We start from the raw sequence: 14994 nt of genomic DNA on the forward strand, positions 1-14994 counted from the left end.
ACACTGGCAAATCTGGCCCATGATATTCTTCCCTATTTTAAATTAGATTGGTTATACCATTTTAAACGTTTACAGATCCAAAATAACTCCACTGAAGTGAAGATACAGCAATAGAACAATCAGTGAAAATACATCAGATTTATACTTATGTAACAGATCAGAATTTGACCCTGTATCTGCTAGATAAGTGCCTGAACCAGCTCCCACTGCATGGAACCCTAAACGTTTTGGGGCAAATTCTTCTCTCAGTTGCATCAGAATTAATCTAGGGTAACACTTCATCAAGAATTTAACTGAGAGCAAAATTTAGCCATCTATTTTCATTCAGCGTGGGAGGGTTTCTTACTTTGTCTCTGTGATTTTCCTGTCGGCATCTGATGTTATCCTTTGTTAGACTTGCTTTGAACTGCTTCTAAAGATAAATGGCCAGATCCTCAAACCTGTAAAACTGGTATAGTTCCACTGAAGTCAATGGAGCAACTCCAATTTATACTAGCCAAGGATCTGGCCCTTACCTTAAGATGCATGTTTATCAAGGTCAGGTATCATAACTGGCAGTCTGTTATTCCTTCTATCACTTTTGGTTTTAGTTGCCCAGATTATAGTAAGTAAGTCATAAATAATAAACAAAATGCTAAGGGGCACTTTCAGTGTTGGTTTGTTCAGAATTTGATTGTGGTTTTTTCTTATGCCTGACAGTAGAGTCCCTGTGAGTCTTATTTTTTTTAAATAAAGAAATACTTTTTTATATTTTATCTGTAAAAAAAAAATATTGCTGGTGCTCCAGAGCACATGAGCTATGCTACAATAACAAACAATTGTGCACAACACAAATATGCAGGAGCAAATCTTCAATAACCAGCTAATGAGAATCTTTATTGTAATACACCAGTGAATACAGCCAAAGTAGTTGCAAGCCACCCTGCAATTAAACACCACCGTGCATAGACCAGAATTTATATGTACTCCTACAATAATAAATTAGTAAGTGTACTTGGGTTGAAAGGAAGTTTCTTTCTTTCTTTCTTTCTTTTAAATTGAAAAAAAAATAGATACCAATTTCAATCTTCCTAGGTGTTACTATAAGCAACATTTAATAGAACAGGTTAGGGATGAGGAAAGCTGATTCTTGGTCTCATATGCATGTTTGCCTGGATCTCATCATGTTAGGTGGTGAGCAGCCACTGAAGTCAACTGGAGCTGCCACTGAGCTCCTTACAGGACAAGCCCCTTTTCCTTTGCTGTACTATGCATGGCAGATATTTTTCACACTCCCCCTATGGCTCTCTCAACAGTATTAGGAGCATCTGTTTATGTGCACAATAAATAATCAGCAACTGCTGAGTTGAGGGTATATGGATACATATCCAAAGTTTATATCTTTTCTCCTTGCATTTGATCTTTATAATGTTAGAAGGCTGATAAGATCCAATTAATCTTATGCAGGATACCAGACATACAGACAGTTTAGTTTTAATTTACTAGGTTATAAGTAGCTGTATTCTCTGCTCTGTGTGTAGCATTTGGCACCCATAAATTATTCGGTAGCAATTATCCCTTAAAATGTAATGAATGCTTGTTTTGCTGTGTCCTGAATTCAGCACAATGCTATAGCTGAGAACAAAAGGTACATGAACAGTCTAGTGCTCTGCGGGCCTTTTCTCACAGGAAAATTATGTTTGTGCCTTTAGATTAAGTAGCTGCAATAATGAATATATATTTTGTATTCAAAAGTAAGTAAAATTAAAGGAGATAGAAGTTGCATAAATTTGCCCTTTAATCTGCCCATGGGACTGGTCTAAGGCCTATTGAAATCAATGTTAAGAAGCCCATTGACATAGTGGGCCTTGGATCAGGCCCTATATTATTTTCCTTGCAAGGGGGGAGGAATGGAAGAATCTTCAGTAGTTGTGGCAAGAAGATGTGAATAGCCCTGGCTGTAGCCAAGGAAATAACACCTTCTTTAATTGGGTATGAGAACCACCAGCCTCAACCCCAATCTTTGCCTAATTTTTAACCCAACCTGAGTGAAACCTGTTCAGAGGCTTGGATAAAAAAAATTGGGTGTTTTATACTTTTCAAACACCTCTTCTGCTGTCTAATATTTCACTATGACTGGGAATAAAAATACAGAAATACCATTTTATGTGGACTCTCAGACCTGTATAAAACCAAAAATTACAAAGAAATCCCCTGGGGGGAAAAGAATCTTCCCAAAAGATTTCCATAGAACATTTTCCTCAGGAATCCTGACATATCCTAAACTAGATTCTGCATTATTTTAGAACCACAGATGAGCCCCTGAGGCATCAGAAAAGCTAGTTAAAATTAGACACAGATATACAGAAACATTCATAGGTTTCTAGCCCAAAGAAAGTTAAGATAAGCAGTATCTGAATGTTTGGATACAAATCTGTACCTGTCATTTTGAGTTTTGCCCATCACTACCCATAATACAACCTGCCATTCCAAATGTAACCATGGGTCATTAATCTTAATAATAAAAAAAAGATTAGTTGTCACTCTGCACAAACAGCATTATGTACAGAAATGGCTTCAAGAAGCTAGAACGCACTCTTTGCCCCACCCCTGTTTGGAGTGACATCCTGTGATTGACTTCAATGGAGTCAGTTTTTCTGTCTTGGTCTTCAGTGCCTTGTGTTTATAATCTCTTGTACATACCCTACATGTACGTGTACCCTTATTCTGTGTCTCTGATCTCATGCTTTACATGCTTTGGATGTGCTGGCATAACTCACGTACCCTAAAAACCTGCCACCTCTGGAGTGGACCCTGGCAGCCGTTTGGCAGCAGCAGCAATACACATCATTATTACTAATTATTTGTAAAGCATTGTTAGCCCGCATTACATATTTCTGTCTGTTAAGAACAACAAAATCCCAGTTTCAAAGGGGAGGGGGGCCTACAATATAAAGAAAGACCTAAGACATGAGAAAAGAACAACAAGCATGAAGAGTGTGGATAGGGAACAAAAGGGGTGAAGGTGGATTCAGCCCTTAGATAACATGGTTTACAGTAGAAAATAAGAGGTAAGAACTTGTAGCAACTTGGATTTCTTGTGTTTTCTGTTTGTTCCTTGTTCTTTATTTAAAATAATGATTATTTCATAGGGCAGAGCAAACAGCAGCAAAAATAGTGACTTGTTGTACAAATTCAAAAGTAAATTTAATGTAACCTTATTTGTGACCAATTTCATGTTCACTTTCTGTGAATATTTAAGAACTTGATTTTTACTAGTGCAAATACTCACAAAAAAGTGAAGTTTTAGCTTGAATGCTGGAATATCCACCCAAAATAAACTCAGCATTGCAAAATTTGCAATTCATCTAGTGCTGGTTAGTAGCCTAAATCGTGTGGCATTATTTCTCTTCCTTAATTGTATTACTTATGTAACTAACCAGATCATAGACTATAAGGTCAGAAGGGGCCATCATGATCATTTAGTCTGACCTCCTGTGCATTGCAGGGCACAGAACCTCACCCACTCCTGAAATAGACCCCTAACCTGTGGCTGAGTTACTGAAGTCCTCAAATCATGGGTTAAAGACTAAATTACAGAGAATTCACCCATTATATACACTGTACCTCAAGCATTACCGTCACAGCTGTGAGTGTTACAGTGGAATATACAATTGGAATAAAAACTAAGTTAGATATATAACTCATCCAATAAGGAACAGAAAAACATACCACCTGAATTATGTAGGGATGTAAAATGCCACATGACTTATGTAAGGAAATGGGATTCCTTGTGTTGGATTGGGATGCAGGATTGGAGCTAGGACTTGCAAATAAGGAAATGGTGATGATGGTTGGAGGAGGTTACATGAGCAAGATTCCTTCAGTGATCAAGTGACTACAGATGGGAAAGGAACTGCCTGGATAACATGTTAGAACACACTAAACCAGGGATCGGCAACCTTTGGCATGCGGCTCGCCAGAGTAAGCACCCTGGCGGGCCGGGCTGGTCTGTTTACCTGCCGCGTCTGCAGGTTCGGCCGATCGCGGCTCCCACTGGCTGTGGTTCACCGTCCCAGGCCAATGGGGACTGCGGTAAGCGGCACGGGCCGAGGAATGTGCTGGCGAGCCGCGTGCCAAAGGTTGCCGATCCCTGCACTAAACTCATGCTACTATCACTATCCTGAATGATTCAACAGACTTTTCAAAGCAGAGATAGAGCATATTGAGCCTAAAATCCCAAACAGGAGAAAAGATCATCCTCAAGCATTCTATGGACTATACCAAAGTCCAAGAAGACAACTTTGAATTAGCTTCCCCAAGAAGTGGTAAAACTTTACTTCCACAGAGGAAAGAAAAAGGCATATACACATGTGTGCCAAAGCTATCAGCAAACTCAGAGTAGAAAAGATTGCTCTTTGTCTCCAAAAGCAACAAGAGAAAAATGTCACGCCTCGTGGTTTCTTGAGGTTAGAGAAAATAGCAGAGAGAAAGAACTGGAATATACCAAGAGGAAAAATATGCACTACTAACTTTTCAAATATGTATTCATAATTATACATAACCGTTAGGGCCTGATGCTGGGAGCTGATGTACACTGTGCTGCCTGTGAGACAAAGTCAGTGGGGTTTGAGGGTGCTCAATACCTCTCTGGCGATGCTCAGTGCCTTGCATGATCAGACAGTTTCTGGGTTTTGATTGTTTTTACTCTTTTCTTTTTTCTACCCTAAAGATACTGGTTGCCTGAAAATGAGCTGTGTTTGATGTGTTTGGGGAGATTATATGAAGATCAAAGAACCCCATGGTAAAAAAAAGGTATGTTACTACTAATAATTATTTACAGAGCTTTCCCGACCCCTTTGCTGAGGTGCTCCGGGCCTTGCTAACCAACTGAAAACACACTACAATTAAAATCAATTGAAAAAATACCCCATTACTTTGAACACTGTTGCTAGGTGAACTTCAGAAAGTTGGGCTCAGATGAGCACTTCAAAGTTGGAATGCTTGTCCAGAGTTTATTGGAACCTGCTGACAAAAAAAAAAAAAAATTGGAAAGACTATCTCAGGATAAGCTTATTCATGAGTTTTCTAATATTTTCCACTTTGGGGCTGGTTGGAAAATGGCCTGTAAGCACAGGAAATACAACTTTTTTCATGGTTTATCAGCATTTGTTGTCCTGGTCCCAGGTGGAGCCTTCAAGTACAGAAGCAGCTGCAAAAAGAAAACAAAAAGTTAATGTGGCCCATTTAATTGGACCCAAATCAAATCCTAAAATCCAAGTACCCACCAAACTCTGAGGTGGAGAAATTGGAATCTGAAACCGGATCCAAATTTCACACCTAAAGCTAAGATGTAGACATCCTGAATTTTAGGTGTTCCGAATCCAGATTTAAATGTTGAGGCTGGAGTCATTCTTTAACTTTTCCTGAACAGGTTTGCTCATACCCTATGGACCGCTAGGTGGGTCATCAGCAGTGAGGATTGTGAACCCAAGCCCTATAGTTCTTAAAGTGTGAGCCTCTGCTGCCTGAGGTAAAAGATGCAATCCTATTAGGCAAAGCTGCAGCAGGCTCAATACATTGTCCAGCCACCACTAGATAGGGCTAGAATGCCATACTGAGTGGCTGTGGGTTACACTTTCATAAAACTCTTTCCTGTAGGACACAGTGAATGGATGACCCACAGGGCCTGTGCTTGCTATGTCTCAAATCCTTCCTGCTATCTGGTGTATTTTACAAAGGCAGAGGCTTGCATTATTCAGGGCTTGTCTACACTGTGGGTAATACACACTACAGGGGTCTGATTTCTAAAGTGGATTAACATGTTGTACATTAATTGGTCTGTCTAGACCATGCTGGTGCATGCTAACATTTAGTAGTGCTGTTTGAAACATTTGGGAGCTTTTAGTTCACACCAGGAGAGTCTACAGGGACCAATTAACGTACAACACATTAGTGTACTTTAGAAATCACACCTTTGTAGTGTGCATTCCCCCACCATGTAGACAAGCCCTCAGTGAGAAAAAAACGAGTGTGTGTGAACTTGGATATTTTTAAACTCAGTTTGTCAGGTTTCCACAGTTACAGCTAGAGTTATCTGGATGTTTATTGTTTGATTTTCCTTTTAATTCCATCCCACTGTGCTGTAAAGTGCTGGTTATTTCCTGTGAGGACCTTGGCAGGTTCAGTATAAATACTAACCTCAGACCTGGCCTTTGTTAAAGAAACTGAAGAGAATATTTCCTCCCCTAGATATCAGGCTCCTCCAAGTAAGTGATTGTATTACTAACCTCTTCCTTCTAAGGGCTGGTCTACACTGGGGGGCGGGGAGGGGGATCGATCTAAGATACGCAACTTTGTGTAGCTGAAGTCGAAGTATCTTAGATCGAATTACCTGGGGTCCACACGGCGTGGGATCGACGGCCGCGGCTCCCCCATCAACTGCGCTACCACCACTCGCTCTGGTGGAGTTCCGGAGTCGACGGTGAGCGCGTTCGGGGATCGATATATCGCGTCTTAACGAGACGCGACGAGACGCGATATATTGATCCTGGATAAATCGATTGCTACCCGCCGATACGGCGGGTAGTAAAGACGTACCCTTCGTCAACCTTTTCCTTCTCTTATCCTATCCTGTCCCCTCCTTTCCTCCATACAGTGTGGGGGTATGCAGGCCCCTCTCTCGCTGTCACCAGTGAATTGACTGCAGCAGAAATCCTGTGATAGAAATACTACTTCTGTGGCTGTCACTTTAGAGCCATTTCTGGTGCTCTATGCAGCTATGTAACTACAATCTGAATAAAAGTAGTCATTCTTAACACTTGCATAACACTTTATGGGTTCAAGGCACCGTACAAATGTTAACTTATAACACCTCATATTTCAAAGTGCACTACAGATCCAGACCAAATCATGGAATTCTTACTCAAGACTCCAGCTGGGAGACATCCTCACTCAGTTTATTTTCCTAATATTTCAGGCTTTGGCTTTAATGCAGCCCACCTCTGTGGTAGGAAGGCAGCAGCTAGTTGAACAACTGAACACAGCACATGAACTGTATAAGACTTGGCGGGACCAAGATGTTTTACTCAAGGATAACTGGGCAAACTCTACTATACCAAGTGCCATGTGGGATCTTTAGTGTCCAACAGATCAGTCAAGTCTGCAGTTTTAAAGCTTTTGTCTGCAACTCTTGTCCAAAATACATTGAATGGTGCTCAGTTTGGATTCTGTTGTGAAATCTTTGCACACTCAAAACTCCCAGTGAATTCAATGGCAGAATTTCTGAACCTTTTTTTGAAGCATTTGGCCCTCACCATTGAACTAGCTGGACAACAGGTCTGAACCAGTATAGCCTTTCCTGTGTTTCCTATGAACGCAGGATCACACCCTGTCTCTGGGTTTAACCTCTGGGTTCAGGGGTCTAACTAGACCACTATTAAACCATATTTCTTCAATGAGCTGCTAGCAGCCTCTTATGAAGTGGGTATATGGAAATCTATAGAAATAAATAAGATTGATGAAGATCTTCCAACACATAGAGGGCAGACTGACCCAAGCCTTAAGTCATCATGTTTGTGGGTTAATCACTCTCTGATAATGCAAACAAGTTCAGGCTGGAAAATAATTCCTTTCATTTTAATGATGTATCAGGAAATTAAATAGTCTAACCACAATACTAGCAGCAGCATTAATTTACAGAAGGCAGGGCGTGAATTATAGGAAAATTACAAGAGAGTTGGTAATGGGAATAGTATTAAGTCACAAAGATTTAAAGATTTTTTTATCTATGGGCTGCTGCCATTTACATCTACTCTACCTGGGAATTGGGTCTCTATGATATATGGTAGCTATTAAATTGTAGATAGTAGGGCTATACTCTGATCCCTGTAGAGTCACTAATTGAGTTTTTTCTATATTAATGGATAAATGTTGAATATAGCTACTGAAACTAAAAAAGATCTACAGTCCTCCATACCACAACCACATGCACAGACACATCAGAACAAATTTAGCATTCATTCAGCCCCTTATGGTCCCCATCCTCCAGGTAACATTTCAACTGCTTTTCTAAATGATGACAAATGCAGGAAGCCAAGATATCCAGAGAATGGAATTATTTTCTCAAAGTTAATTCCTCCATAGAATCACCACCTTAAAGGTTGCTGTCAAAGGCAACTGGATTGAATTATGCTACCTACTGAGAGGGAGAAAGTAGAGGAGGATGTGTGAAAAGATGTGATGGAATCTTTAAGCATTTTTTCCCACAGAGTTACAGTGGGTACTGAAATTTCCAGCAAGCAGCTTCTTTGTGTTTTGCTGCGCAGTATCATGTACTGTACAATGTTTTATTGATTATTATTATTTATGTAACATGACTAGGCTTCAGAGTTCAGGTTCCGTTTGGATAGACACCCTACATTTGGGATACTTTGCTGAACCTCTTGGGTCACTGAAACTGGGCCAACAGTTATGCTGGAATTGCCACAGAAACAGCCTCATGTTATTTCAGACATTTCATCACTGGTCCCTACTGTAACCCAGAAGTTCAGAAGAAGCACTGAATGAAAAGTAATGTGTAACAACAAATAAGCAAAGGCTTCCAGTCTTCAAGACAATTGAGTTTGTTGTGAAAGTTCTGGACAGGATCAATGGGCTTTTACTTTATCTCAATCATTTTGTGCATTACCTGTGAAATTCCCCCCTACTTAGAGAACCAGTATTAGGCCTATGTGTCATTTAAATCCCACTAAAAGCCTCACCATAGGGCCTATGTGACATTTAAGAGGTGCATCGGCTTTGTGCTGGGTCTATTCATGGAGTGATGTTCACCTTTCTGGCTTATATTCTACCCTCAGTTATGCTGCTGTAAATTCGAGGAAATTCATTGACTTCAGATGAGTCACTCCAGAATTACAGCTGTGTATTTCACAGCAGAACTGGACTGGAAAACTATCCAAATTTTACCTGGATCACAAGTGATAACGAACTTAGTGGATCTCCATCTAATCCTTTGTGAATGAACCCCACCCATATATACGTCTGACAAGACTCTTTGCCTTTTCTCAGGAGAGGCCAAGAACTAGAACAGCATGGAATGTTTCAGGTCAGGACTGAGATTGTAGCATGTGTATCCTGCACTCTGCCTGGCTGAAGCCTCTGACATCTTCCCCTTCATTTTATGAATATACAGAGTAAAGGCTAGGTCTACTGAACTGTGCGATACAGTGGGAAGAAAAATAAGGGACTGGAAATAAAGACTTGGTTTGCACTGGCAAGCACTGCATTCACTCTGCTTTCACCTTCCTGACATATCAGTTTGCCTCAAATATAGTTTTTACCATCTTTGCTACTCATGGCCCACCTGGGGAGGAATCTCAGGATACTCGCATGTGACCATTATTTGGTAATTGTTTTTTCTGGTATTCACATATCAATGCAGAGGGTTCCTCTTAGTCTGACCAACCAAAACCATTGCAGAAGTGTGGGGGGGAAGGCAAAGGGGAAAGAAATATACTATTTTTAAGGCAAAGACCTCACCAAGAATAAGAGAACTATTCTTTCCATGCTGAGAGACAGAAAAAGTGACTTGATGAAAAAAGACCTTGTGCAAATATATTTACTGTATTTCAACCATGAAAACACAGAATGGGGGAGAACAGCTTTCAGTAATAAATATTGTCTAATTATACCCAGGGTGACATAAACACAGAAATGTTTATGAATCTCTTACATGATGCTATTTTCCAGCTTGATTATGAGCTCTAGAGATTATTAAGATCAAATGTTGCAACTGATTTAAAAAGAACAGTCATTTGCTTTTGTTCTCAGGCCAAATTTAGCATTCTTTCATGTTCTTGATAATTAGAGTCTGCTCAAATTACACACTGTCTTTCGTCAGCATGTCACTTTCTGGTGTTAGCTCAAGAGAGACAGATAGGACTCATCTGTTCTTGACTGCTCTGGTATAAAATTCTGATGATAGAGAGACAAGGTGGGCGAGGTAATATCTTTTATTGGACTAACTTCTGCTGGTGAGAGAGACAACCTTTCGATCTTACACAGAGCTCTTCTTCAAGTCAACACTATATATAATTTCTGATGTCAGTTACCATAGTGAGAATCCAGAGTAACTTCACTTTTGTCCATTTACTACACTTGTGTCCAGATTCAGCCTGGGATAACTGAGACCAGAGTCTGGCCCTCAGTGTGCAAAGTTGCTTAATAGGTAAAGATCTGGAAGGAAACAGTTTTTGTCTTCAATAGCTAATGAGGAAACTAAGGGAATTTAACCTTTCATTCCTTTTGTAGTTGCTGTTTTGAAAACAAACTCAATGTTATAATATTGTTGTCGTCTCATAAATCATTTGCTGATGTCACCTTTGGTTACAATCTAAAGGCACTACCAGCTCCTAAACATTAATTGAAGCCTGGAGTGATTTCCAGACATTAATTAACACCACTGCTGCTCATTAGAATTAGTGATGAGCAAACCTCTAAAGGCACCTCAGAGCAGTGATGGGCCCGTGCTGTAATACCTAGATCCAAATCTCCTCAGGTCTGGGAGAGGTACTGATCTAGATGCAAACTTCTTAGCATGGGCCAAAAATCATGTTCAAACTACCCTGACACCTTGGGTCTGTAAAATTATATTGAGAGTTTTCACAATGACAGGCTCTCACATGAGCATTCTGGCACCTCCAACACGTGTCTGCATAGAAACACCACAGGAATGGATTTTTTCACAGTATTTCCAACTAAAGTTTCTCCTTGCTGGCAATCCAGTGGGTTCAAATTTCATCAAACTCTATGGGGATTTGAAGGGAGGGGATAAGGGGATTCCCTAGCTCGCGGTTTTATTCATGTTAGATTGCGATTCCTACAGAGGACAGCTCGCTTACTTACCAGATCAGTGGTCTTGGGTCACCAGTGTGGTTAGATATTTGGCTGCATGTGTGTGTTCTCCATGTGTGCTGCCCCAGCTCTGTGAAGACAGCTGGCACAGCAGATCTCGAGCAAACCGCCCAATGACCACAAGATCCATTAAGGTATGAAGGCAACAGGCCAGTTTATTGTTGACAAAGCACAGTAATAGCACCTGGTAGACTCTGCAAGGATACTAAGACATGTATGCCCTTGACAATGGATATAGCTCAGTGAATGGTGGGATTTTCCATTCCCCCCTCAGCTGGACAAAGATACTTCCTCTCAGATACCTCTTTATATCCTGATACAAACAAGCTAGTACTGCCTCTGACATAGTTAGTCACTACCCCCTGATGTAGCTAGTTATCACTTTGTACATGTTGGTTCAATCAAAACATCTCTGTTACGTACTGTCACCCTGACTTTATCTTTTAGGAGGGTTCAGTGTTTTCCTGTTATCCCCCGGGAATGTTTTTGTACCATCTTTGATATCGGGGTGTTCTGTTACCACTTGATATCGGGATGTGTTTGCGTAAGTACTCTGTGACTAGCACTTCTTAGGAATGTCTATGTCTGCAATATCAGTCCTGTTCTTGCCAAATTCTGTGAGCAGGTCCTGCCTCATACCAGGCCTCTAATACAAGGGCTTATGTCTCAGGCTCTCTTCCTACTACAACGATAAGGAGGAGGAGGATGACTAACACTATGATGATGATGAGGAGGATAACAACTGACGCTTTGGGTTTTTCTGCAAGGTGTGGTGGGAGTACTACAAATATATGTATTCTGTATTGGTTTCTTTCTCCTTGACCAGATTGCAGTGTATATATTGTATAGTTGGCTAATAAAACTAAAAAACATTATGTAGTCTATGTGGTGCACCATGGAGCCCTCTTCTATTGATAACCTCTCTACTGTGGTTGATCTTGTGGGCTGAACTCTCACAGATTAAAGTAGGTGTAAACTCTCTCATCTTGGGGTGGGCAATTGGATAAACTAACCCATAACTATAGATAAGTCTACAAGAGGCAGAACAATATTTCTCCACATGGTCTCTATCATTGTTGCCTGAAGCGGTAGTTGAGCTGTCTATTCAATCCTTGGCCTCTCTACTGATGATGGTTTTAGTGAGGTGGAAATGTGAATTACTAGAACAGCTAGGAACTGGAATTCTTTTCATGTGGGCCAACTAAACAGGCTGTCAGATGAAAACAACTTTCATCTCCAAATCATGTCAGATTTCCAATAGTGACCTAGCGGTAAAAGGTTCAAATATCTTCCAGGGCTCATTCATGAGGGGTGCATTGAACAAAACTGGACCAGATTTCAAAAGTTAAAGCTGACTTGGTTCATAGTATGATACAAAATGAATCCTGCAAATTCTATATTGTCCAGTTAGGTATATGTAAACTTCTCAATTGTAATGTAAACTGCTAAAACTCAATCAAAGCAAAAATTATAGAATGGGTTTTTATAAGCTTAGATAAGATCTGCAACATAAACAATACCAGGAATGTACCATTTTTGCAGCAATAGAAGTTGTCTGAATAAGAATTAGACAGACCCCAAAATACTCCATCTTTGCTAAAAACTCATCCCAGAGATAATACGGCTTCAAAGTCCACACAGGAGTACATGCAGGAGGCCCTTTCTCCAGCCCTCATCTGTACCCACTCATTGTCTTTTATATTTTAGAGCACAAGGAAGTGGGGAGATTAAAATCCCTCTAGCTAGCAAAATTCAAGGTCTGCCTGCTGGTGATCTCTGGCTTTAGCAGCCTTCCTGTGTGGGAGGAATATCCCTCCCTATTAAGCTCCATACAAAATCATGCCCCCCACTACTTTGTGTACGGGAGCAAGGTCTCTCTTGTAGGTCAAGCATCCAGAAGGATTAGTATTTCCCCAACCCTTTCATCTTCTTAAGTGTCTCTGCTTTGATGGATCTGCTGTTGCATGGGAGAGTTGGCTGGACATTGAAGATTCATAGTTTAGAAGAAAGGACACTTCATTTAAGTTTCAAATGTGTAAGTCCTTATAAATAAATAGTCCTGAGATATCATCAGAACTAACATCAACAGTCATTGACATGGACCAGAAAAAGTCCCCCCCCCAAAAGCTTCTATATTCAGTCTGATCAGAGTGAAATAGCAATGGCAGGAATTTCATAGTGAATCTATTACTTCTACTGAGTGCTAGGCACAGAGACAAACTGATATGCATATATAGGTCATGACAATTTAAAAAGGAAATGTTTTTTACAGAGGGGAGTGTAATGGTGTGTCCACCTCATGCTCACCCTGAAGGGTTTAATAGAGGCCAGATGGGCCAATTAATCAATTAGGCTGCAGGCTGGGAGAATTAAGGCTGAGAGGAAAGCCCTACTTAGGGGAAGTTCACCTGTGTGGGAACAAGCAAGGCATTTATAAAGCCAAGGAACTAATAGTAGAGGGGGACAGGCTCAAGCACAACTAAAGGAAAGAGAAAATAGTTTCCAATTTTGAATGGCTGCAGGGTAGTCTTAAAACAATTAGACCCTGGGTGAAATGGACCATTTACTACTACAAGAACGGTACTGGATTCCACCAGATGCTTTTATTTGGACCAGTGAAACCTAATGGGCCTGAATGTGCAACACTTACTCAATTAATCCTATTGAATTCAGTGACACTACTCTCATGGCTGAGTGCTCATTAACATGAGTAAGAATTCTACAATTGGGCCCTTAATAAGAGAGTGAGATCATCTCAGTGGATGATGGAGTTTTATTTCATTTTCTCACAGTAAGTGAATGTTATGCTCTTGGAAATAAGAAGCTAATTGTGCCAGTTTAATAGGGTAGGTGTGGCAGGCTTCTGGCACAGCTTTGTGTGACCCATTTGTTATTGCATTCCAGCCCCTCGTCTACAGTTCTGCCAATGTACCTCTGGCCTGTGCAACCCCCTACTATGACAGTCCTATCCCAACTCCTCCAGCTCTGCCAAAGACCTCAGTTTTGACCTATACCCCTTTTCCTGCTCACCTACTATTCCACCTTGACAAGGTACAAAAATCCTGGTCTGAATTACTCTGCTGGTTGGTCCTGGTCCCCTTAAAGGACTCTGCCAATGCATTGCAATCCTACTCTGCATCAGGGATGGGCTCTTTCTTCTGTGCTGCTCGCCCAATACACAGACCTGCAGCATGCTTTGCTTTCCCTTGCCTAAGTTTCTCTGCCAATGAAGCCACATAGAAACACCAGGCCTAGGCATGTGCCAAGAGGACCCCACGCTTTTTGCATTCTACTCTCAGACTCCCCCTAAGGCCCTCCCTCCCTGCTGGCCTACCATGGTACCTCCATATTGAAAGAAGAATTTAAAGCTTCCCACCGTTAAATGAGAAACCATATTTAAAATGCAGGTGTCCTGAGGTACCTGCTCATTTCATTCAAAACATGGAGTTTAGACTGCCAGACCATGTACTGGTTTTGTGAATGGGCCAGTGGCAACTAAAATGAGAGGACAAATACCATTGTCAAAATTTTCATTCAGGATTCTGAAAAGGCAAATAAAAACCTAGTGGTTGAGCCCAGTAAACCATCATAAGCCCCAGACAAAGGCATTTTCAATATCTCACCAGTTTACAAAGACTGAGCCTCTGCTGGGCTCAAAGATCCCAGTAGGATAAAAATAAATAGATGAGGTTTGTTACTTCTCTCTGTGTTTGCCCTACATTTAATTGACATGATTAATCCAGATTAAAGGTGGTAATGGAGTAGACCCAAGAGGTTTGAACTATCTCTTTGGATAAGCATTGAACAATTTATATGTGTATTCAAAATTTAGCCAAATTTATTCAATGTCCTTTGGGCAGGAAATACCACAATAGTGTCAGTATTTAGGAAGGCAACATGTTCTAGTAGATTAAGCATGAATCTGGGTACTGGGGTGTAGCGGGGTGGTCACCCGCTCCTGCCCTGAAGGGCTTGAAATCAGCCCTGCGAGAGGGCTGAGACTGCGAGAGGGCTGCTGCTAGGAAAGCAGCAAGCCTCGGCTGATTGGGGAAACAGCCACAGCTGTGGCCACGCCCCAATCAAGCCACAGCTGTGGCCACG

The sequence above is a fragment of the Terrapene carolina genome, unplaced genomic scaffold (assembly GCF_002925995.2).
Source record: "Terrapene carolina triunguis isolate 2854851 unplaced genomic scaffold, T_m_triunguis-2.0 Scaffold96, whole genome shotgun sequence".
NCBI classification, from domain to species: domain Eukaryota; kingdom Metazoa; phylum Chordata; order Testudines; family Emydidae; genus Terrapene; species Terrapene triunguis.